The sequence below is a fragment of the Durio zibethinus genome, chromosome 14 (genome assembly GCF_047325235.1).
Source record: "Durio zibethinus cultivar Kanyao isolate XHJ-2024 chromosome 14, ASM4732523v1, whole genome shotgun sequence".
NCBI classification, from domain to species: Eukaryota; Viridiplantae; Streptophyta; class Magnoliopsida; order Malvales; family Malvaceae; genus Durio; species Durio zibethinus.
This window is the reverse complement of record NC_143175.1, coordinates 3,038,099-3,064,179: the sequence shown is the minus strand read 5'-3', so window position 1 is coordinate 3,064,179 and position 26,081 is coordinate 3,038,099. Positions and strand designations below refer to the sequence as shown.

Below are 26,081 nucleotides of genomic sequence, written 5' to 3'. Positions count from 1 at the left end.
TGAACCTAGAGCTAGATTGTGTTATTTTTTAGGTTATGGTATAGAACATAAGAGGTATAGATGTTATGATCTAGTGTCTAAACCTCTACATTACATTCACCATGTTCTTTTTCATGTAGTTTTTAGAAACATAAAAGGTTCATTAGTGTCTCCTCGTTACATTCACCATATCCTTATCCATGTATTTTACAAATTTATTTTTTGATTTTTCTTCAAATGAAGAGACTATTACAGGTACTTTTGACCCAAATAATGATCTATTTTCTTCTACTCCTACTATGTTTTATCTGATTGAGGCTCCTATTGATACAATTGTCCCTTCACTATACATAATGCCTTCATTTCATCGTTTTACTCTGGTAAATGAACCCAATGATCAACTTTATGATTTTCACTATTATTATGCTTTAGCCAAGTTACATAAACCTCACAATTTTCTTAAAGCTATCTTTAATCTTATGTGGTAGCAAACAATGACAAAAGAGCTTTAGGCTCTTGAAAAAACTCATACTTAGGATATTGTTGAATAACCTTTTGATAAGTTATTGATTGATTGTAAGTGGGTCTATAAGATCAAGACTAGATTTGATGGGTCAGTGAAACATTATAAAGCTTGTCTTGTTGCTCGAAGATTTACACAAGAATATGGCATTAACTATAAAGAAACTTTTGCCCTAGTTGCACATCTCACATATGTTTATTCATTATTAGCTATTGCTGCAACTAGAAAGTGACCAACCTTTTAAATAGATGTTACAAATGCCTTCTTAAATGGTGATCTCGTTGAGTAAATCTATATGAAGCCATTTTCTAGTTCATCTGTAACTTTCAACATGGTTTGTCATTTTCGATGTGCTCTATATGGTCTTAAACAAGCTCTTAGAGTTAGGTTCTCAAAGTTTAGTACTACTATTGCACAACTTGATTTTACATCTAGTAATCATGATTCTATTCTTTTTACTTGAACTACTAAAAATGGTACTACTCTTTTTTTATTTTATGTGGATGACATGATCATTACGGGTAGTGACGTAAATAGTATTCAAGACCTAAAGACTTTTCTTCATTCTAAGTTTGAAATGAAAGATCTTGGTCTTTTAAGTTATTTTTTAGGCCTTGAAGTCACTTATGATTCTATTCACTTACATTTGTTTCAAACAAAGTATGCTTTTGATCTTATTGCTCAAGCAGATTTAATTGATAGCAAGATTGCATCATCATCACTTGAATAGAATTTGAAGCTTTCTCCTTCTGATGGTTCAGCACTTCCAAACCCTTCTTTGTATCAAACTCTGATAGGTAGGCTTGTATGCTTGACAGTTACTCATTTAGACATTGCTTATGTTATTCATTTGGTTAGTCAATTTTTATTTGCTCCTCGATCTATTTGTTTTGTTACGATCTTTCAGATCCTATGATATGTCAAGGGTAGGGCTGTAAACGAGCCGAGCCGAGCCGAGTAGTGAGAAGCTCGAGCTCGAGCTCGACTCACAACTCCGGGCTCGATACTCGGCTCGAGCTCGATCGAGTTTTATTTTTCAAGCTCGAGCTCGATTCGTGATCGAATTCGAGCTACTCGAGCTCGTTCGATTAAGCTCGATTAATATGTAAAAATAAGCTCGATTCGTATACTCGACAAGAGTTCGATTATTCATGCTCGAACTCGAACTCGAACTCGGATTCGAAATATTTTATTAATTAAAAAAAATAAAAATATATTTAAATATAAAAGCTCGATTAGGCTCGCGAGCTACTCGAGTCAGATATAAGAATACTCGAATTCGGCTCGATCGGTAAGTCGAGCTACTCGAGCTCGAGCTCGACTCGACAATAATCGAACCGAATTCGAGTTTTTTTCGAATCGAACCCGAGTAGCTTGCGAGTACTAATGTATCATTTACACCCCTAGTCAAGGGTACTATATTCTATAGTTTGTATTTTTTTTCTAATTACTTTTTGGACTTGCATTATTATTAAAATGCTGATTGGGTAGGAGATCTTACTGATCATCATTCTACCATAAGCTACTATTTCTTTTTTGGTTCTTTTTCTATTTCTTAGTGAAGTAAAAAACAAACTATGGTATTTTGCTTTAGCACTGAAGCTGAGTATCGAGCTCTTGCATATGCCATATCAGAACTTTTATGGTTACGATAGCTACTTTAGGTTATGGATGTTTCTTATCACTCTAGTACTCTTATATTTTGTGATAATCAAAATGCCATTCAGATAGCTTACAATTATGTTTTTCATGAGCGTACTAAATATATTGAAATTGACTATTATTTCATTCGTCGTCATCTGCTTGCTTAAACTCTTCGACTTTTCCTATTATTAATGTTGATCAGATAACAAATATTTTCATCAAATCATATCCACTTGATCAATTTCTTGTCCAAGTTTTCAAAATTAGGTAGCCTTTACATTACCATCTTGAGTTTACGAAGGGCATCAATGATATTATAGTAATATTATGATAATATTTTATATTGATAATATTATTCTAGTAATATTTTAATAATATTTTAGATTGATTTGATATTTATTTAAAGAATATTATATATTGATTTTAATAAAAATTATATGCTTAATAAAAGATCATGATTAAGATTACAACTTAGATCATTGAAAAAGAAAAATCGTGGGGAGGAGGAATCCCCAACTATAGAAAAAGTCCACACAAGTGGAGAGCAAAAGACGCATTCTCGTATAAGCCCATTTAAAAAGAAGGAAAAAAGAAATTTGGAATTATGAAACAATAAATGTTGTGAATATGAAATATAATCACTAATTAAACAATCAAACTCTTTTCGTCTATTTTTTATTTTTATTTGTTAATGTCTCAAATATATATTTTTAAAACCTAAAACCTTTTATATATTTTAAAGCTATTTTCATAATTTTTTAATTTTTGACATTAAAAATTATGAAATTTCAATTTTGTAAAAAATTAAAATTTTAATATTAAATACATCAAAATTAAAAGTCCTTTTTCTTAAACTTTATAAAGTCAAAAAAGACCCAAACAACTTAAAAGGGAGTAAATTTTTTCATATTTAAAATTATCAAATTATATTTAATTATTATAATTTAGAATATAATATTACTTATCATATATTATATAAAAAGTTTTAATGACAAATTAGCACAACAGAGATTAAACAACAATTTTTTATTCGAAGTTATCTGAAATTAAAATTTTAAGACTCTGACAACATTACAGGTACTGCCGGCCAGACAATTATTTTACTAATTATTTTACTGGCAACCTAAAACAATTCCAGCTAGCACAAACTACCGCCGGCAGCAAAAGGTAAATAAGTAGCAATATAAAGTGGTTCTTACAGACAGATATCCAATACCCAACATGAACGAAACATAAACTAATAAAACTAAATGACAATATAAAGTGATTCTTACAGACAGGTATCCGATACCCAACATGAACGAAACAAAAACTAATAAAACTAAACGACACCCATCATGCATAATCTTGCTCTGGAGATTTGCATGATAGTTTAAATGTTAAACCTGACTTATCCAACTTATGTTGAATAAGCTTTTTCAAACGTTCTACCACTGCAGGTGTGAGATAATTGATCCAATGTCCCGGTTTTCCTTTCCTGAACAAGGTTTTGGGTCGAATCCCTGAAATGTGTGTGCCATTCTTGTGCACATCCAATTCTTTCAAGTTCCCAAAGCTACAAATTTTTGCTATTTCTTCAATTACTCCATGTTTCTCTTCCTCCTCTGAGAAAGGAAACCCCAAGAACATGGCCAACTTTTTTAGATGAGATATGATGTTTTCGTGAAGATCTTCGTATTGTAAAAATAGTATTTTGCTCGGTTTTTCTTGGCTTGCCTTCCAATACCCTAATACATGATCAAAAAATGGTCCAAACGCATGGATTTGTTGGCATAACATGTCAAAAGCTTCATCTAGTGATGATGGCTTTACGTTTTCGGGTCGAAACTGGTCAGTGAAAAACCAAAGCGAGACGAATGTATCCATTGGATTTCTACATATGTAGACAATTTTGGAGTTGGAATATTTAATGGAAGGAGGCAAAGAAGCATAGGGAATGTGGGTGGAGAGAAGTCTTGGTTGATAAACACAACTATTTTCAAGATCAGGACAAGGGTTGTTCAAGTAAAGATCATACTCAAAGGAACGAACAAGTTGGTGAGGGCCTAAACTGAGCAAGGGGCTTTGCTCCATTGCAAATTGGTTGCGATTCACAATTGAGAAAGTCAAAGCCTTGAGCCAAGTAGTGCCGCATTTCGGCAAACTTGTGACAAAAATATCACTATCAAGAGCTTGGAAATGTTTCTGGAAAGAAATCACAGCTTTAAATACAGAAAATGGGCACCAAAATCCTTGATAGAAATAAAGATCACGTCCGTACCAGCTTTTTTCTTTAGGAAGGGTTTGCATCAATTCTTGGAATTCATCCTCCCAATTCACCTCATGATCTTCATCTTGGGGTGTGGGGACAATACTAATGTCTTTGGCGATTTCTGTTGCATCCATAACGAAACCTGCAGTATTAATTTTGTGAGAATACGGGATAGAAAATTAGAAATGAACACTCTAAACTAGTTCTTTAAGAAATTTATAGAAGTTGGTTTCCTAGTATTATTCTATTTCAATTTGATTTTTGTTCCCTCATCTATGTCTTTTTTAGTTGTCATATTTCAATGTTGTAGCCTGTGGAACCAAAGACATGTGGGGTGTCCCAGAAGCACCAAATGTATATGTAAGAATTTTATTTTTTCTAGGTTAATAGCTTCCCAAGTCGTATATAACATATAAGACCCATTATCGAGTAGGTGTAATGTCAACATTATTACTGTAAAAGTTGTCCAAATGGGATAAAATTGCCTGCTCTGCCTTGTAACTCCTACCTTCTTCAAGCCTCAAAGATATAATTAAAACATTTTTGCAGAGATTTTATTATTAAATAACTAGTTTTTATTATATTTTAATTTTAAAACATATTATAATTTTAAAATAATTTATATATTTTAATAACAAATTAAAATTAAATAAATTTAAATAAATAAATTGATGAATTGAACATCATAAATCTAATTCGATCCTATTAGACTCACAAATACTTTTCTAGACAAATTAATAAAATTATATATAAAACAACTGCAAAATTTGCTACACAAAGCAATTTATTTTGCTGGTAACCTATATAAGACAATTCTAATGCAAACTGCAAAAGAGACAACAAAAACGTAAATAGGTGGAAAAAAAAGAGTTTTTTTCTTTTTTTTCCTCACAAAGAGAGTCAATGGTGACTCTTTATTTTGCTGGCAACCTAAGACAATTCCAGCTAGCACATAAATAAAGTAGCTCTTACCGAGACAGATATCCAATACCCAACGTAAACGAAACATAAACTAATAAAACTAAAAGACACCCATCATGCACAATCACGCTCTGTATTAGGCCAAAAGGCTCCAACTCAATTAATTAAATATTTACATAAGTGAAAGCATAATTAAATAATTATTTATTTATTTATTTATTAAATTATTTATTAAAATAATTAAATTAAAATTAAAATTAAAAGTTAAAAATATTTAATATGATAAGATGTTTTAATTAATTATTGATTTACTCTTAATTTTATATTTAATTCAACCTCTTAATTTATTCAGATAATAATTTGATTCATTTTATTGTTAAAGTTTAAAAAATCATAAAATATTTATAAATTATGATGTTATATAAAAAAATTATAAAAAATTTATTTTTGTAGAAAATGTCAGTTATATAATCAAATCTAATGTCATAATAAAAATATGAATATAATAGTTTTTTCATAAAAATAAATTTTTTCAATTTTTTTTTAGCTTTTTCCTCAAAGAGGTATTAAAAAAGTGAGCATTACAAAAGAAATAAAAAGTTATTAGATCTTCACCTTTTTTTTTTAAATTAAAAATTATTCAAACAAAGAAAATATTTTTTTGTTTTCATTACTTTTCTTTATTTTCTTTTTCTCTTCCCCTCCCCTCAATCCAAATATAGTGTTAAACTATCTCTTACATAATTTTTGGATATTCACTTAAAACCTTAAACCTTGGAGTGTGAAAATTTGTTAATAACTCAACTCAAGTAATTGTTCCATTGAAAATTCTTGAAGCAAATATGAATAAAATAAATTTGGGAAGTCCTATTAGTATTGGAATAAATAATCATAAATATATTAATAGTATTCCTACAAGATCAAATCTTTATGTAAAAAAGTATACTATATATTAAAGAAAAGTAATTAAAAGGCAAAGGGTACATACATTTTATAAAAATGTGAAAATTAGTTGTTAAGACCTATAATTGTCTCCTAAAATTTAAAATTTGACACTATGTTAACCATTTGCTGTTTGTTTTCCTTTAACATTTACTTAACAATGTTAAGTCTAGTTTATTGTTCTAAATTAGTAAAATATGCTCTCAAGTTTCTCAAGCTTGATTCGGTGAACACTCAAACTCGATTAGTTATTTTATTGATCTGAGATTTTGAGATCAGTTATTTGAATAAAAACTCAAGGTAATTGTATTTTTTTTTTAAAAAAAAAAATCTAGATTGATCAACACAAAACCCATCGAATGGGTCGGATTTTGTGATTTATTTAGTGAATGGTGGTTGAACCTAGATTCATTTAATAGCCCAAACAATTTCATTTCCCTTTCCTTTCCTACCTGCCACTCTCTGTAACCGTAGTGCCTGCAAAACGGAAAAACTTTTTTTTTTCTCCCCAAAGCTCAAAAACTTCAAAAAAAAAAAATCCAATTCTTGGAATTCATCATCCCATGACTTTCTTGATATTTTTGCCTTGCTAATAAAGCATTATTGTTCTTGTAGATTTCTATTGTATCCATTAGAAAATTGAAGATAGAACAATGGGCCTTACCAAAAAGGAATTTATATTGCAATGAATTACAAATTGATGACTTTTTTTCAAGTGCTACTCAATATATATAATATGAACATCACAAAAGTTAGGTGAGCTTTTTTTCTTTCTTTCATATTTTAAATAATTTATTGATTTTTTTTTTTTGAATTTAATTATCATTAAGATGAGTGCATATAATATTTCTGTCTTTACGTAAAATAATGAGAATTTAAATTAAATTATTTAAATAGAGATTCACACGTTTATCATACACAAATTGAACCATACGATATTCTATTATATGACAAAAGTTTTAAAGATAATTTTGTGATAACTAAAGTGCCATTCAAATAGCTCACAATTATGTTTTTATGAACGTACTAAACATATTAAAATTGATTATCACTTCATTCATTATCATCTATTTATTCAAATTCTTCGACTGATTTCTATTACCAGTGATCAAAAAGTAAATATCTTCACTAATCACATCCACCTAATAAATTTTTTATCTAAATTTTTAAATTTAAGTTGACATCTACATTACTATCCTGAGTTTATAATGGTGTCAATAATATTGTAGTAATATTCTAATAGTATTCTAAATTAATGATATTATTTTAATAATATTTTATATTAATTTAATATTAATTTAAAAAATATTAAATATTAATTTAACTATTATTTTTATTTATTAGATTTTTATTTTATAACATTTTATTTATGTATAAACAAACTTTAAACCTCTTTATAATATATAAATAATTACAATAAAATTTCGTCATTTTTTATTTTTCCAGAAAGTTGATTCCCATTGACCAAGAAGATTTTCTTTACCACAATAAATCTCGGTTTACAGCTGTCAATATGATGAAATGGTACGAATATTATATTTAAAGAAATATAAAAATGATTTTTTTAGATCATTGGAAAAGAAATATCGTGGGGAGGAGGAATCGCGAACTATAGAAAAGTCCACACAAGTGGAGAGCGAAAGACGCATTCTCGTTTGGGCCCATTTGAAAAGAAGGAAGGAAAAAATAAATTTAGAATTATGAAACAATAAATGTTGTGAATATGAAATATAATCACTAATTAAACACTCAAACTTTTTTCGTCTATTTTTTTATTTTTCTTTTTTAATGTCTCAAATATATATTTTTAAAACCTAAAACTTTTTATATATTATAAAGCTATTTTCATTATTTTTTAATTTTTGATATTAAAAATTATGAAATTTTAAATTTTATAAAAAATTAAAATTTTAATACTAAATAAATCAAAATTAAAGTCTTTTTTCTTAAACCTTTTAAAAGTCAAAAAGACCCAAACAATTTAAAAAGAAGGAGTAAATTTTTTTATATTTAAAACTGTCAAATTATATTTAATTATTATAATTAGAATATAATATTACTTATCATATATTATATAAAAAGTTATAATGACAAATTAGCACGATAGAGATTAAATACAATTTTTTTATTCGAAGTTATCTGAATTTAAAATTTAAGACTCTGACAACATTATACGCACTGTCTACAAGACGATTATTTTGCTGGCAACCAAAAACAATTCCAGCTAGCACAAACTACCGCCTGCAGCAAAAGGCAAATAAGTAGCAACATAAAGTGGTTCGTACAGACAGATATCCAATACCCAACGTGAACGAAACATAAACTAATAAAACTAAAAGATACCCATTATGCACAATCATGCTCTGGAGATTTGCATGATAGTTTAAATGTTAAACCTGACTTATCCAACTTGTGTTGAATAAGCTTTTTCAAACGTTCTACCATTGCAGGTGTGAGATAATTGATCCAATCTCCCGGTTTTGCTTTCCTGAACAAGGTGTTGTGTCGAATCCCTGAAATGTGTGTGCATTCTTGTTCACATCCAATCAATCAAACTATGTTTTTTAATTTTTGGAATGTTCATGGACACCTTAACATCAATGGTGTTTCCACCAATGAAACTTATACTTACAATATTTTTTTTTACAATTAATGGGATAAAAAAATAAAAATTTTAGATTTATTTCTCATAATTTTACTAATTTTTTTATATTTTAGTGGACTTGCCCTTATTGCCTCAACCTGGATCCAACCAATAGCACAGACCCTCTTCAACTAAGGTCGTACTAAGCCAGGCTTTAGTTTTTCCTTTGGAGGCTACTTGTGTAGAGAAATAATTTTTGAGTACTTTTTAATAATATTTATTGTACATATAATTTTCATGTATTTTATTAATAAAATTTTAGATATACGAATGAAATAAAGACACAAATAATAAGTTGTAAGAAAAGGTTTAAACAATTAATTTAAATTACACATATAAGGAAAATAAGAAATTTATTAATTAAAAGCAAAATAAGAAAAGGCGAAACGAGCAAATGACACAATTATTTTTTACATTGTTAAAATTTAAAACATGACAATTAAAATTAAAAGTTTAACATTTTATAACCGAATCACATCCAAATGAGACATAATTATCTATTGAGCAAAAGTATCATTGTTGGGTTCACAATACAAATTGAACGTTAAACCAGACTTATCCAACTTTTCTTGAATAAGTTTATGGAAACGTTCCACCATTAAAGGTGTGAGATAATTGCTCCAATCTCCCACCACTCCCTTCCGAAAGTAGGCCTTGTTTGGTGTCCCGAAAGGGTGTTTGCCACTCTTGTTCACCTCTAATTCTTTCAAGTTCTCAAAGCTGCACAATTTGACAATTTCTTCAACTATTCCTTGTTTCTCTTCCTCTTCAGAGAATGGAAACCCCAAGAACTCCGCCAACTCCTTTGTGTGAGAAACGATCTTTTCCTTGAGATCTTCATATTTTACAAACAAGATTTTGATGGGATTGCTTTGTTTTGCCTCCCAATACCCCAAAACATGATCACAGAAAGGCCCGAAGCTATGGATTCCTTGACAGAACATCTCGAAAGCTTCATCTAGTGATATTGGCTTCACATTTTCAGGTCGAATTTTGTCAGTAAAATGCCAATAAGATATGAACATGTCCAATGGATTTCGACATGCATACACAATTTTGCAGTTGGAATCTTTAACAATGGAGGTTGGCAAAGAAGCATATGGAATATGGGTTGAGAAAATCCTTGGATTACAAGTGTTGTTTTCGAGATATGGAGAAGGGTTTCGCACGTAAACATCAAACTCAAAAAAGGGAACAAGTTTGTGAGGATTAGAACTCAACAAAGGGTTGTCTTCAAGGGCAAAATGATCGCGGTTTACTATGGTAAAAATCAATGATTTCAACCAAGTAGTGCCACTTTTAGGGGCAGTTGCAAGAATAATATCATTGTCAAGTGCTTGGAAATGTTTTTGGAAAGAAAGCATGGCTTTAAACACCTTGGAAGGACACCAAAAACCTTGGTAGAAATAATAAGAACCTCCATACCAGCCCTTCTCTTTGGGGAGGATTTGCACCAATTCTTGGAATTCATCTTCCCATGACTCTTCCTGGTCTCCTCGCCTTGCTGATAAAACATTATTGTTCTTGCAGGTCTCTGTTGTCTCCATCAGAAAATTGAAGATAGAACAATGGGGGAAGCGTTACTAGAATGGAATCTATACGGCCATGACTTATGAATTCCACTCAAGTATTACTCAACATATATAATGAACGTTACAAAAGTTAGGTGGGCTCCTCCTCTCTATTTTATTTTTTAAATAATGTATTGATTATTTTGGATGAATTAAATTATAATTAAGATAAGTATATATAATATTTCTATTTTTATGTGAAAAATAAAAAGAATTTAAATTAGATTCTCTAAAAAGAGATACACACGTTTATTATACACAAATTGAACCATATAATATTATATCATCTAACAAAAACTTTAAAGATCATTTTTTTAATATCATTTTATGTGTATAAAATTTGCAATCAAATAGATAAAATTTAATTATATGATTTATTGGAATACGAGCCAAATCAAGTAAATACTATCATAACGTCTATATCCGAGGATCTATCGCTAGACATTGACTTGAAGGAATCGCCACCAATCTTTTTTATCTAGGTGCGATTGATCACCTAAAAAATCTGTCATTTCAGGGGACACCTAAGTTTAAGGATTCCTAAAAGAATAAGTTCAGGTCTACTAATCAGAACAAGGTTCGAAAGTTTAGTTACGTATGAGGAAGGTTATAGCACCTTCACAATGCTCATTGAAAGATGGTATCAGCTTAATTTTGTGTTATCTAATAAGCCTTAAAAATTTACCAAATAATTAATTATTGGAAATTATTCTCAATTGACTCTAATACTTTTAGCAAAAAATTGAGAAAATCCCCTCACTTCAAGTGTATGCAAGAAAACTATTATTTCACTTGCAGAAGCTCTATCGTCGGATTATTTAATATTAAAAAAAATTCAAGAAAATAAAAAAAAATGATTGTTTTTGTGCAGTAAAAATTAATACTTTCAACTTTTCCTCAAAAATTCATTTTTGAAAACTTATTTTTAAGAAAAATTAATACTTTCAATTTTTTTTCAAAAATATTTTTAAAAAAAACTTATTTTTAAAAAAAATTGATACTTTTAACTTTTTCTCAAAAATATTTTTTAAAAAGCTTATTGAAAAATTGATCAAGAGCGTAGACGTCGAATCTTTATATTTTCCAAAAAAACTCGCTGTTCACCCGCACGCCTTCCACCACTGTCAGCCACTATGACGTCGTCGTTAGCCATCTATTGATGATCAGGAAACTCCCAAATTTCATCATGAACCCTCTTTCAACCTCCACGTCACAGATCTGGAGCTAGATTCTCAAAAATTGTCCCTTAATGCCCCAAAGCCAAAGTTGTGACTTTTCGAGCTTGTCCAAATCTCATTCCCACTGAACTCGTACTTGTCATTTGTTCTCCTCAGATCATTAATGTAGATCAGCCTTGGATTTTTTGCACATAATAGATTATCATCAAAATCCATGCTTTTGTTGCGAAACCTCCAGGACTTACTCAACTTATCTTGCACCACAGATGAACCCCTGGAAATATCAAAACTTGTACAAGTGTTATTGTTATTATGCAGCTCCATGGAACCCCACGATACCCAGTGTCCCTGATCCTTCATGGGGCATTCCAATAAGAAGTGCTGAGAGGAACGAGAGTCAACAGAATACAACTGTCTTGAGGTAATAACAGAAAGGGAATGTGCAAAAGAGATAAGAGGTTTCAAAGGAGAACGTGGTGTAGTTCTAGTAGATACAGCAGTTTCTTCTTGATCCTCTTCCTGTTAGCCTTTTAACTCAAGAAAATTAGTCTGGGTCTCATCGTACATGGAAGAAGAAAAAGACACATTGCGGTGAGATAGCGAAAGGAGGGCAAGTTGCGAGCAGAAGTACCACGGCAATGCACCACCACAAACGAAGACTCAGATGAAGGCAGTAAAGGGTGGTCAAAAATCATAAATAATATAAATTCTCCAATGTCATCGTCCCCATTGGAGAATCCTATCAGGCAACAAACTCTGTCTTGTTCTTACGTTCCCGTCGCCGGTGAATTCATACCCAAAATAAATCCCAAAATTCCTATTTTGCCCCCTCCGCTTACTACATATAATCTTGCTTCTTCTTTAATCCAAACAAACACAATGCAGCTCAAAAAATAAATGAAGAGAAGACAAAGAGGCCAGCAACAAGGCCTACACAAATCGTCAATACAATCAGAGACAGCAGATTCAAAATAGGCCCCACAGAAAATCAAAAGCATCATGAAATCAATAAAAAAAAAAAGCGAAAGAGCTTTGTCGACGAATTGAATGGGAACGTTGACAGAGCTCTGATAAAACAACTCAACTCAGCTCCCATAAATCTCCTCTATTCAATAAAATGCCAAAACTAGAAACACGACCTGAGAGAAGAAGCGATTATTATATATGTATTTATTATTTTTGAAGCTACTTGCCCATTTCTGAAAGCACCAAATGCGGGGAAATCCCAATCATCAGACATTTCAGATCTCCAAGAAAGTCTCCTTCCTCTCAAACCTGGAGTAATTCCATCAGAATGGACAAATCTTGGTTTTTAAGCACTTCTCGGGTCATGGATGGAGAGGTCACCAGGATACCAATCCTGCTCCCAAGTTGGAGTTTCACAACTGGCCCGTAGGTATGAGCTAGTACAGCAAAGTAAGAATGAAGGTAAAGGTCAATGAAGGGAAGGTTTCCCACCAAGGGGAAGCCTCGAGGGATTGGTGGCGATGAGGGTTTCCCCTTTTGCTTTGCTTCTGTTTTCTCCTCTGTGTCTATGTTTTTTCACAGTCTAATTTTTTTATCTTAATCTTAACCGAAAATTAAACAAAATAAAAAGATAAATATATTAATAGATAACAAAAAAAATTAAATAAATAAAAAAAATAGATAAATAATAATAATAATAAATAAAAGTAGATAAATAATAAAAATATTAATAGATAAAAAAATAAAAATAAAAATATATATATTAAATAATGAAAATAAAAATAAAAGCTCATTGGAACTAATTAATTGGATCCTAAACCGGATCCAATGAGCTTAGACCCAAATCTTATTAGATCAAACCTAATGGGCTTAGGTCCATACTAAATAAGGTGTCTACAAATACAAGTCTATTAGTATATTCACATAAATATTATCTAATTTCTAACATGAGTTAATTTAAAATTTTATTTCTAGATGAATTTTACATAAGCTTTTGTAACAATGAGAAATTACCTTATTAAAAAGGAGTTGATATTTCTACGAATTATGAATCAATGACTTCTTCTCAAGTGCTACTCAATATATATAATGAATGTGACAAAACTTAGGTGGGCTCAATTTCTTTCTTTTATTTTTTAAATAATTTATTGATTATTTAGGATGAATTAAATTATCATTAAGATGAGTACAAATAATATTTTTCTCTTTATGTGAAAATTAATGAAAATTAAAACTAAATTCTATAAATAGAGATACAAGTGTTTATCATATACAAATTGAATAATGTGATATTTTATTATCTAACAATAGCTTTAGATATCACTTTTTAATGTCATTTTATGTGATATGAAACTTGGAATTGAAAGAATAAAATTTAATTATGAAATTTATTGGATTATGAGTAGGATCAAGTCAATGCAAATCCTTTAGTACATTCACATAAATATAATCTAATTTCTACCATTAGTTGATTTAAAATTTTATTTCTAATGGAATTTCACATAAGCATTTGTAATAACAAGAAATTACCATACAAAAAAGGAGTTTATACTTCTATGAATTATGAATCATTGACTTCCTCTCAATTGTTACTCAATATATATAATGAACACCACAAAACCTAGGTAGGCTTTTTTTCTTTCTTTTATTTTTAAAAAATTTATTTATTATTTTGGATCAATTAAATTATCATTAAGATGAGTAAATATAATATTCTTGTTTTTATGTGAAAATTAATGACAATTTAAACTAGATTCTTTAAATAGAGATACACACACCTATCATGCACATAATAAACTATATGATATTCTATTATCTGACAAAAGTTTTAAAAATCACTTTTTAATATCATTTTATGTAATATGAAACTTGTAATTGAAATGATAAAATTTATTTATGAGATTTATTGGAATACGAGTCGGATCAAGTGAAATAAATCCATTAGTATAGTCACGTAATTATTATCTAATTTCTAACATAAGTTAATTTAAAATTTTATTTCTAATGGAATTTCACATAAGCATTTCTTACAAAAAAGGTGTTCATACTTTTATAAATTATGAATCAATAACTTCCTCTCAAGTGCTACTCAATATATATAATGAACGCTAGAAAACCTAGGTTAGCTCTTTTTCTTTCTTTTATTTTTTGAATAATTTCTTATTATTTTGAATGAATTAAATTATTATTAAGATGACTACAAATAATATTTTTGTCTTTATGTGAAAATTAATGAGAATTTAAATTGGATTTTCTAAATAAAGATGCACATGTTTATCATGTACGTATTGAACCATGTGATATTCTATTATTAGATAAATGCTTTAAAGATCACTTTTTAATATCATTTTATATTATATGAAACTTTTAATCAAAAGGATAAAATTTATTTATGAGATTTATTATAATGTGAGTCAAATCAAGTGAATACAAATTTATTAGTATAGTCACATAAATATTATCTAATTTTCTGACATGAGTTGATTTAAAATTTTATTTCTTATGAAATTTCACATAAACATTTTGTAACAATGAGAAATTACCTTACTAAAAAGGAATTTATACTTCTATGAATTACGAATCAATGACTTCCTCTCAATCGCTACTCAATATATATAATGAACACCACAAAACCTAGGTGGGCTTTTTTTTTTAATTTTTTAAATAATTTATTGATTATTTTGGATAAGATGAGTACATAAAATATTTCTATCTTTATATGAAAATTAATTAGAATTTAAACTGGATTATCTAAATAGCGATAGACGCATTTCACATACATGGATTGAATCATGCATTATCCGACAAAAGCTTAAACAATGACCTTTGAATATCATTTTATGTGATATGAAACTTGTAACTAAAAGGATAAAATTTAATTATGAGATTTATTGGAGTATGAGTTGGATCAAGTAAATACAAATCCATTAGTACATTCACATAAATATTATCTAATTTCTAACATGAGTTAATTTAAAATTTTATTTCTAATGGAATTTCACATAAACATTTATAACAATAAGAAATTACTTTACTAAAAAGGAGTTTATACTTCTATGAATCAATAACTTTATCTCAAGTGCTACTCAATATATATAACGAACACTACAAAACCTAAATAGGCTCTTTTTTTTTCTTTTAGTTTTTAAATAATTTGTTGATTATTTTGGATGAATTAAATTATCATTAAGATGAGTACATATAATATTTTTGTTTTTATGTGAAAATTAATGAGAATTTAAACTGTATTCTCTAAATAAGGATACACACGTTTATCATGCACAAATTGAATCAAGTGATATTCTATTATCTAACAAAAACTTTAAAGATCACTTTTTAATATCATTTTATGTGATATGAAACTAGTAATCAAAAGGATAAATTTTAATTGTGAGATTTATTGGAATATGAGTTGGATCAAGTGAATACCAATCCATTAGTACATTCACATAAATATTATCTAATCTCTAACATGAGTTGATCAAAAATTTCATTTCTAATGAAAATATCAAATAAGCATATGTAACAATGAGAAATTACCTTACTAAAAAAGAGTTTTTACTTCTATGAATTATGAATCAATGACTTCCTCTTAAGTGCTACTCAATATATATAATGAACACCACAAAACTTAAGTGGGCTCTTTTTCTTTCTTTTATTTTTTAAATAATTTTTAAATACTTTGGATGAATTAAATTGTCATTAAGATAAGTAAATATAATATTTTTGTCTTGGTATGAAAATTAATGAGAATTTAAACTAGATTCTCTAAATAAAAATACATGCGTTTATCATGTACAGATTAAACCATGTGATATTCTATTATCTGAAAAAGCCTTAAAGATCACTTTTTAATATCATTTTATGTGATATGAAACTTGAATTGAAAAGATAAACTTAATTATGAGATTTATTGGAATATGAATCGGATCAAGTAAATACAAATCCATTAGTACATTCACATAAATATTATCTAATTTCTAACCTGAGTTTGATTTAAAATTTTATTTCTAATGAAATTTTACATAAGCATTTGTAACAATGAGAAATTACCATACAAAAAGGGAGTTTATACTTCTATGAATTATGAATCAATGACTTCTTCTCAAGTGTTACTAAATGTATATAATGAAAACCACAAAACTTAGATGGGCTTTTTTTCTTTCTTTTATTTTTTTAAATAATCTATTGATTATTTTGGATGACTTAAATTATCATTAGGATGAGTGCATTTAATATTTTTGTCTTATGTGAAAATTAATAAGAATTTAAACTGGATTCTCTAAATAGAGATATACGCGTCTATCATGCATGGATTGAACTATATGATATTTTATTATCTGAAAAAAGTTTTAGAGATCACTTTTTAATATCATTTTTTGTAATATAAAACTGTAATCAAAGGGATAAAATTTATTTATGAAATTTATTGGAATATGAGTCAAATCGAGTGAAATTAAACCAATTAGTATAGTCACATAAATATTATCTAATTAATAACATGAGTTAATTTAAAATTTTATTTCTAATGGAATTTCACATAAACATTTGTAACAATGAGAAATTACCTTACTAAAAAGGTGTTTATACTTTTATGAATTATGAATCAATGACTTCCTCTCAAGTGCTACTCAATATATATAATGAACACCATAAAATCTATGTGGGCTCTTTTCCTTTCTTTAATTTTTCAAATAATTTATTGATTATTTTGGATGAATTAAATTATCATTAAGATGAGTATATATAATATTTCTATTTTTATACGAGAATGAGAATTTAAATTGAATTATCTAAATAGCGATTCACATGTTTCTCATACATGTATTGAACCATCTGATATTTTATTATCTGACAAAAGCTTTAAAGATCACCTTTTAATATCATTTTATGTGATATGAAACTTGTAACCAAAAGGATAAAATTTAATTATAAGATTTATTGGAATATGAGTTCGATCAAGTAAATACAAATCCATTAGTACATTTACATAAATATTATCAATTTTCTAACATTAGTTGATTTTGAATTTTATTTCTAATGGAATTTCACATAAGTATTTGTAACAACAAGAAATTACCTTATTAAAAAGAGTTTATACTTCTATGAATTATGAATCAATGACTTCCTCTCAAGTGCTACTCAATATATATAATGAACGCTACAAAACCTAGGTAGATTTTTTTTCTTTGTTTTATTTTTTAAATAATTTGTTGATTATTTTGGATGAATTAAATTATCATTAATATGACTACATATAATATTTTTGTTTTTATGTGAAAATTAATGAGAATTTAAACTGTATTCTTTAAATAGAGATACACATATTTATCATGCATGGATTGAACCATGTGATATTCTATTATCTAATAAAAACTTTAAAGATCACTTTTTAATATCATTTTATGTGATATGAAATTAATAATTGAAAGGATAAATTTTAATTACGAGATTTATTGGAATATGAGTTGGATCAAGTGAATACAAATGCATTAGTACATTCACATAAATATTATCTAATCTCTAACATGAGTTGATTTAAAATTTTATTTCTAATGGAAATTCAAATATGCATCTGTAACAATGAGAAATTACCTTACTATAAAGGAGTTTATACTTCTATGAATTATGAATCAATGACTTCTTTTGAAGTGCTACTCAATATATACAATCAACTCCACAAAACCAAAGTGGGCTTTTTTTCTTTCTTTTATTTTTTAAACAAATTTTTAAATATTTTGGATGAATTAAATTGCCATTAAGATAGGTAAATATAATATTGTTGTCTTGATGTGAAAATTAATTAGAATTTGAATTGGATTCTCTAAATAGAGATATACGCATTTATCATTCATGGATTAAACTATGTGATATTCTATTATCTAAAAAAGCTTTAAAGATCACTTTTTAATATCACATTATGTGATATGAAACTTGTAATTGAAAAGATAAATTTTAATTATGAGATTTATTGAAATATGAGTCAAATCAAGTGAATATAAATCCATTAGTACACTCACATAAATATTATCTAATTTCTAACATGAGTTTGATTTAAAATTTTATTTCTAATGGAATTTCACATAAGCATTTGTAACAATGAGAAATTACCTTACTAAAAAGGAGTTTATAGTTGGATGAATTATGAATCAATGACTTCATTAATGAGAATTTAAACTGAATTCTCTAAAGAGAGATACACGTATTTATCATGCACAGATTTAACCATGTTATATTCTATTATCTGACAAAAGCTTTAAAAATTACTTTTTAATATCATTTTATATGATATGAAACTTGTAATCGAATGATAAAATTTAATATGAGATATATTGGAATATGAGTCGAATCAAGTGAATACAAATCCATTAGTACATTTACGTAAATATTATCTAATTTCTAACATGAGTTGATTTAAAATTTTTATTTCTAATTGAAATTCACATAAGCATTTGTAACAATGAGAACTTACCTTACTAAAAAGGAGTTTATACTTTTATGAATTATGAATCAATGACTTCCTCTGAAGTGCTACTTAGTATATATAATGAATGCCACAAAACCTACGTGGGCTCTTTTTCTTTCTTTTATTTTTTAAATAATTTATTGATTATTTTGGATGAATTAAATTATCATTAAGATGAGTGCATATGATATTTTTGTCTTTAAGTGAAAATTATTGACAAGTTAAACTGGTTCTCTAAATAGAGATACACACATTTATCTTGCACAGATTAAACCATGTGATTCTTTGAGATGCTACTCAACATATATAATGTGCACCACAAAAGCTAAATGTGCCCATTTTTCTTCTTCATCTTTTTTAATGAATTATTGATTATTTTGGATAATTTAAATTATAATAAAGAAAAGTGCATATAATATTTCTGTGTCTATGTGGAAATTAATGAAAACTCATATTGGATTGTTTTACGATAAGTACATGCATTTATCATACACGCACTAAACAATGTGGTATTCTATTATAAGACAAAAGTTTTAAATATCACATTTTCATATCATTTTATGTAATATGAAACTTGGAATCAAAGAAATAAAATTTAATTGTGGGATCTATTAGAATATAGGTCTGATTCAATAGTGGATCGAAATCTATTAGTACATCTACATAAATATTATTAATCTAACATAAATTGAGTTAGAATTTTATTTCTAATAAAATTTCACGTAAGCATATGTAACAATGAGACACCTTACTAAAAAAGAGTTTTATACTTCAATGAATTATGAATCAATAACTTCCTCTCAAGTACTACTTAATAAATAAATAAATAAATATATATATATATATATAAAGAACAGCATAAAAGTTAGTGGCCTATTTTTTTCTTCTTTTTTTTTAATAATTTATTGATTATTTTGGATGAGTTAAACTATAATTAAGATAAGTAAATATAATTTTTTGTCTCTATGTGGAAACTAATGAGATTTTGTACTTAATTATTTAAATAGTTGTCATAATTGTTTTCGGACCGTCAGACGTAAAGTGTTTTAAAATCGAGAGAAATAAAAAGGAATCACTATCAATCTTTGTTAGGGTGTGATTGACCACCCAAAAGTTTATCTTTTTAATAAAATTATAAAACGGGTTTAAAATTTATCAAAAAGATAAATTTCGATCTACGAAAAATCAGATTGGGTCCGAGAGTCAGTTACGTGTGGAGAAGGATTAGCACCCTTACAACGCCTATAAATTGGTACCATTTAATTACGCGCTATTTTCGATGTTAGATAAAATTGATTTTAATTTGAAATTTAACAATAATTCTCTTCATTTGGAAAAATAAAATTTTGCTAAAATTTTTATTTAGAAATATTGAGAAAATATTTAAGTTAAAGAATTATCTTAAAATTCTCCAACATTTAGGCAGAATTTAAAAATAGCTCTTTTCACTTAAGATTTAACACAATAGTCTTTAAAATAAAATAACAATCTTTATAGAAAATAGTTGTTAGTGACTCTCCAACATCTAGGTAGACTACCAAGAATTATTTCTTTCAGAATGTTATTTTTATTTTATTTTATAATATCACAAAAAAAAATTTAAGTATTATTTTTTTTTATTATAAAATATTTTATCATCAAACAGTAAATTAAAGAGAGAACAATGCAGACAATTATCGATGATAACATGCGAACGTATATATGCTAATGAATGTCATGCAATTTAAAAGTTTGGTTCTTAAGTATAATGAGACTACCCCGACTCTCCATCATCTAGGTAAAACTTAGGTGCGACTGTTTATATTTAAGATCTCAATTTACTATTATAATTTTTATTTATTAATCTTATTATTAAGGTGAATTAAAAACTCGTGTGAAAAAACTTAACGAAGTAAAATTTTCTAAAAACCCCATTATCTAGGCGACATTCAGAAACAAATTATTTTAAATGAAATTTTCACACGTGTCTTTAGAATTTTTAGGATTTTGGATTTTATGGGATTTTAGAAACCTAAGATTTTGAAAATTAAAATATAGTGTTTAAGGTTTCGTTTTTAAGAAAATAGGCACATCTCTAAAAATCTCCATCATTTAGGCGAACTTTCAAAGCAAGTTCAATTTTTTTATAATTTTTGAAAACTAATTAAAATTTTCTTATATTTTTCTTTTTATAAAAATTTATTAATAATAATTTCCTAACATCTAGGTGAAATTATTTCTTTAAGAAAATATTTTTTATTCCCTCCAACATCTAAGCAGAAAAAATAAAAAGCTTATTTCATTATTATTATTATTATTTAAATATTTTTAATATATATATTTAGTTATTATCCTATATTGTTTTTATTTTATTATTATTAATAACAATTAGATATTTATCCTAATAAATTTAAACATTTATCATGCATAAAATAAAAACTTAAAATAACAAAAATAATAGTATAAAAAATTTTTTAAAAAATTTTTTTTACTTGAACCGGACCGATCAACAGTTCGGTCAACGTTGGTCTGGACCAGTCTGACCGGTTCGATGGTTCAATCAACAGTTCAACGATCTAGTGATTTATGGTTCGGTCCGGTTCAAACCGGTTCAATTGGATCGGTCAGTAGCTGTTGGAAGAGTCGGTCCACGGGTCGGGTTGCACGGATCTAGAGTCAGATCCAGGTCAACGCACGGATCCTCGTTGGCCTAAAACGATGTTGTTTTGCTCCTTAGTCTTTTATATATAACTACAATTTTTTTTTTGTTCATTCTCACCGTCTGGTCGTCGGACCGTCATGTCTGTCGTCGTCTGGGTCACCGTCAGCGATCACTGCCCATGGTCGTCGATGATCAAAAAATGTCAAAATACTCTCAAAAGTGCTCTTCAATGCACTTTTCCTAGATCTGACCTTCTTTTTGTCGAAAACAGCATCAATCAACGTAGATCGGGGCTCAAAGTTTCTGTTTCCTTTTTTTTTCTTTTTTTTTTATTTTGTTGTGTTGAAACAAGACTGACATGATTTTTTTTTGCTTTTGTAGGTAGCTTTGGCGATAGGTTCTTTTTTGCGGGGAGGACAATTTATCTTTGTTTTTTGTTTCTATTTTTGTGTTTCTGTTTGGGTATGAATTTAGTGTGGTGTTTGAGGTTGTTAAAGGAAGAGGCTTGGAGGTTTCGAGGGTCTGTTCAAAGGCTTTTCGAGAGGGATCTGTTCTTTGTCTGAGAGTTTTCGAAAAATGGGGGTCCGAAGTTTTTTTTTTTTTTTGAAAAGGGGGTCAAAAGCTTGGTGATTTCTGATAGGGGTGAAAAATGGGCTCCTAGGCGTCCGGGAGAGCTTTCGAAAAGGAAATGTCCGAAAAAGCTAAGGAAAAGAAGTTTGAGGTTTTTAAAAAGTTCAAAAGGGGAACAAATGGTGGCTGTAGGCTGGCTGTAGGCCGGCGAGCGTGGGCAGCTAGTGGTGCTACAAGGTGGCTGGTGCCAGGCATCAGCCACCCTGCTTTCTGTCGTTTTTTGTTTCTCTTTTTTTATTTTTTTTGTTTTTTTATAAAATTAATAATTATTTTTTAAAATATATATTTATTATTATTATTATTATTATTATTATTATTATTAAACTAAAATGAAAACAGTAGATCCAGACAAAATCGATGTCTATAATAATAATACACATATTTGTCGTACATGTATTGAACTATGTTATATTCTATTATTAGATAAAAAATTTAAAAATCACATTTTAAGATCATTTTATGTACTATGAAATCTGAAATCGAAATGATGAAATTTAATTATGGGATCCGTTAAAATATTGTTTGGAGCCAATAGTGAATTAAACTCTTGGTACATCCACATGAATATTATTTAATTATTAATATAAGTTGAGTTAAAATTTTATTTCTAATAGAATTACACACAAGCTTTGATAGCAACAGAGAAACCTTACTAAAAGGGAATTTATACTTCAATGAATCATGACATTCTGTCAAGAACTACTTAATATATATAACGAAGGCAACAAAAGCTAACAACCCTTTACTCTTCTTCTTTTTGTTCTTCTTTTATAAATAATTTATTGATTATTTTGGATGAGTTAAATTATGGTTAAGATGAGTATATATAATATTTTTTTATTTATGTGAAAATTAATGAAAATTCAAATTAGATTTTATAGTAGATGCATTGAATCATGTGACATTTTATTATTAAACAAAAGCTTTAAATATCACTTTTTAAGATATTTTATGAAATATAATATGAAACTTGAAATCAAAGGATGAAATTTTGTGAATAACTCTAGTAATAGTTAATTGAAAATTTGTGAAAGCAAATATCAATAGATTGGTTTTGGGAATTCATATTAAAATTGGAATAAATTCCTTAAAAAAAAAGAATAAATTCCTTCAAAAAAATTGGAATAAATAATCATAAACCTATTAAAATATTCCTAAGAGATAAAATCTTTATGTAAAAAAGTATACTATAAATTTAAGATAATTAATTAAAAGGAAGAGCAGATCAAATCTTTATGTAAAATAGCATACTATAAATTTAAGTAATTAAAAGGGAGAGCATACATAAATTTTCAAAAAAAAAAAGAAAATTAGTTATTAAGACCTATATTTGTCTCCAAAAGTTTAAAATTTGACACTGTATAAACCACCTACTGTTTGTTTTCCTTTATCATTTACTTAAAAATGTTAAGTCTAGTTTAATGGTGTAAATTACTAAAATATACCCTTAAGTTTCCTAGGCTTGATTCGGTGAACATTCAAACTTGACTAATTTATTATTGATCTGTGCTTTTGAGCTCGGTTATTTGAATAAAGAGCCTAGTCAATGTAATTGATTTTTTTTTTCTTTTAAATCTAGATGGATCGATGCAAAACCCATCGGATGGATCGGATTTTGTGATCTATTTGGTGAATGGTAGTTGAACCCAGATCCATTTAATAGCCCAGACAATTTCTCTTCACTTCGCTTTCCTTCCTTCCACCCTTTCTACTCGTATTTTGCCTTCAAAACGGATAAACTTTTTCTTTTTTTTTTTTTTTTTCTCCCCAAAGCTCTAAATTTTCAAAAATCAAAAAGTAAAAAAAAAAAAATTCTTAGAATTCATCATCCCATGACTCTTCCTCCTTGCCTTGCCGATAAAACATAATTGTTCTTGTAGATTTCTATTGTCTCCAACAGAAAATTGAAGATAGAGCAATAGGGAACATTACCAAAAAGGAATTTATACTGTAATGAACTATGAATCAATGATTTTCTCTTAAGTGCTATTTAACGTATAAAATGAATGTCACAAAAGTTTGGTGGACTTTTTTTTTTCTTTTATTTTTAAAATAATTTATTGATTACTTTTTATGAATTAAACTATCATTATAATGAGCAAATATGATATTTTTGTCTTTATATGGAAATTAATGAGAATTCAAATTGAATTTTTTGAATTGATACATGCGTTTATCATACTCAGATTAAACTATGTCATTTCTATTTTTAGACAAAAATTTTAAAGATCATTTTTTAAAATAATTTTATGTGATATGAAACTTGCAATTGAAAGGAGAAAATTTAATTATGAGATTTATTGAAATATGAATCAAATCAAATGGATTTAAACTCATTAATATATTCACATAAATATTATCTAACTCCTAACATGTTTTGAGTTAAAATTTTACTTTTAATGCAATTTGACATTAACATTTGTAACAATGAGAAATTGCCTTACTAAAAAGAAATTTATACTTCTATAAATTATGAATCCATAACTTTCTTGCAAGTACTACTCAACTTATATAGCGCCACAAAAGCTATTCTTCTCTTCTTATTTTTTTAATAATTTATTGAGTATTTTGAATAATTTAACTTATAATTAAGATAAGTACATATAATATTTCTGTCTTTAAGTGAAAATTAATGAAAATTCATACTACATTGTTTGAGTATAGATACACACGTTTATTATACATGCATTGAATCATGTGATATTTTATTATCAGCCAAAAGTTTTAAAGATTAATTTTAAGATCATTTTATGTATCATGAAATTCAGAATAAAAAAATAAAATTTAATTATAAGATTTTTTGGAATATGGGTCAAATTCAGTAATGGATCCAAATCCGTCAATACATTTATGTAAATATTATTTAACTCCTAACATGAGTTGAATTAAAATTCTATTTCCAATAAAATGTCGCACAAGCATCTATAATAATGAGAAACCTTAATAAAAAAGAGTTTATACTTGAATGAATTATGAATCAATAATTTCTTTTCAAGTACTATTCTTTTTCTTCTTCTTATTTTTTAATAATTTATTGATTATTTTGGATGAGTTAAATTGTAATTAAGATAAGTAAATATAGTATTTTTATTTTTATATGGAAATTAATGAAAATTTGTATTGAATTATTTTAATAAAGATACACATATTTATCATACATGCATTGAACCATGTGATATTCTATTAAGATAATAATTTTTAAAATCACATTTTCATATCATTTTATATAATTTGAAATTTGAAATCGAAAAGATGAAATTTAATTATGGAATCTATTAAAATATTGTTTAGATCCAATAGTGAATCTAAACTCATATTCACATAAATATTATTTAATCACTAATATGAGTTAACTTAAAATTTTTTTTCTAATAGAATTACACGTAAGCTTGTAAGCTATGGGAGGAACCTTACTAAAAGTGAATTTATACTTCCATGAATTACGAATCAATGACTTCTTGTCAAGTATTACTTAATAAATATAATGAATGCAACAAAAGCTAGTGACCCATTTTTTAAAAATAATTTATTGATTATTTTAGATGAGCTAAATTATAATTAAAATGAATACATAAAATATTTTTATATTTATGTGAAATTTAATAAGAATTCAAATTATATTTTTCAGTAGAGATACATGCATTTATTATTCATGCAGTGAACCTGTGATATTTTACTATTAAACAAAAGATTTAAAGATCACTTTTTAAGATATTTTATGTAAT

General features: G+C 27.4%; 2 pseudogenes across 1 annotated transcript; both read right to left on the bottom strand.

The window, feature by feature from the left end:
* Positions 1-3,257: 3,257 nt before the first annotated feature.
* LOC111294932 (cytosolic sulfotransferase 15 pseudogene) lies at positions 3,258-4,571 on the bottom strand (annotated as a pseudogene).
* A 4,667-nt stretch (positions 4,572-9,238) lies between these two features.
* LOC111295098 (cytosolic sulfotransferase 15 pseudogene) lies at positions 9,239-10,626 on the bottom strand (annotated as a pseudogene). The gene has a single exon (XR_016327217.1). The product of XR_016327217.1 is annotated as a cytosolic sulfotransferase 15 pseudogene (transcript).
* Between the last annotated feature and the right edge of the window lie 15,455 nt (positions 10,627-26,081).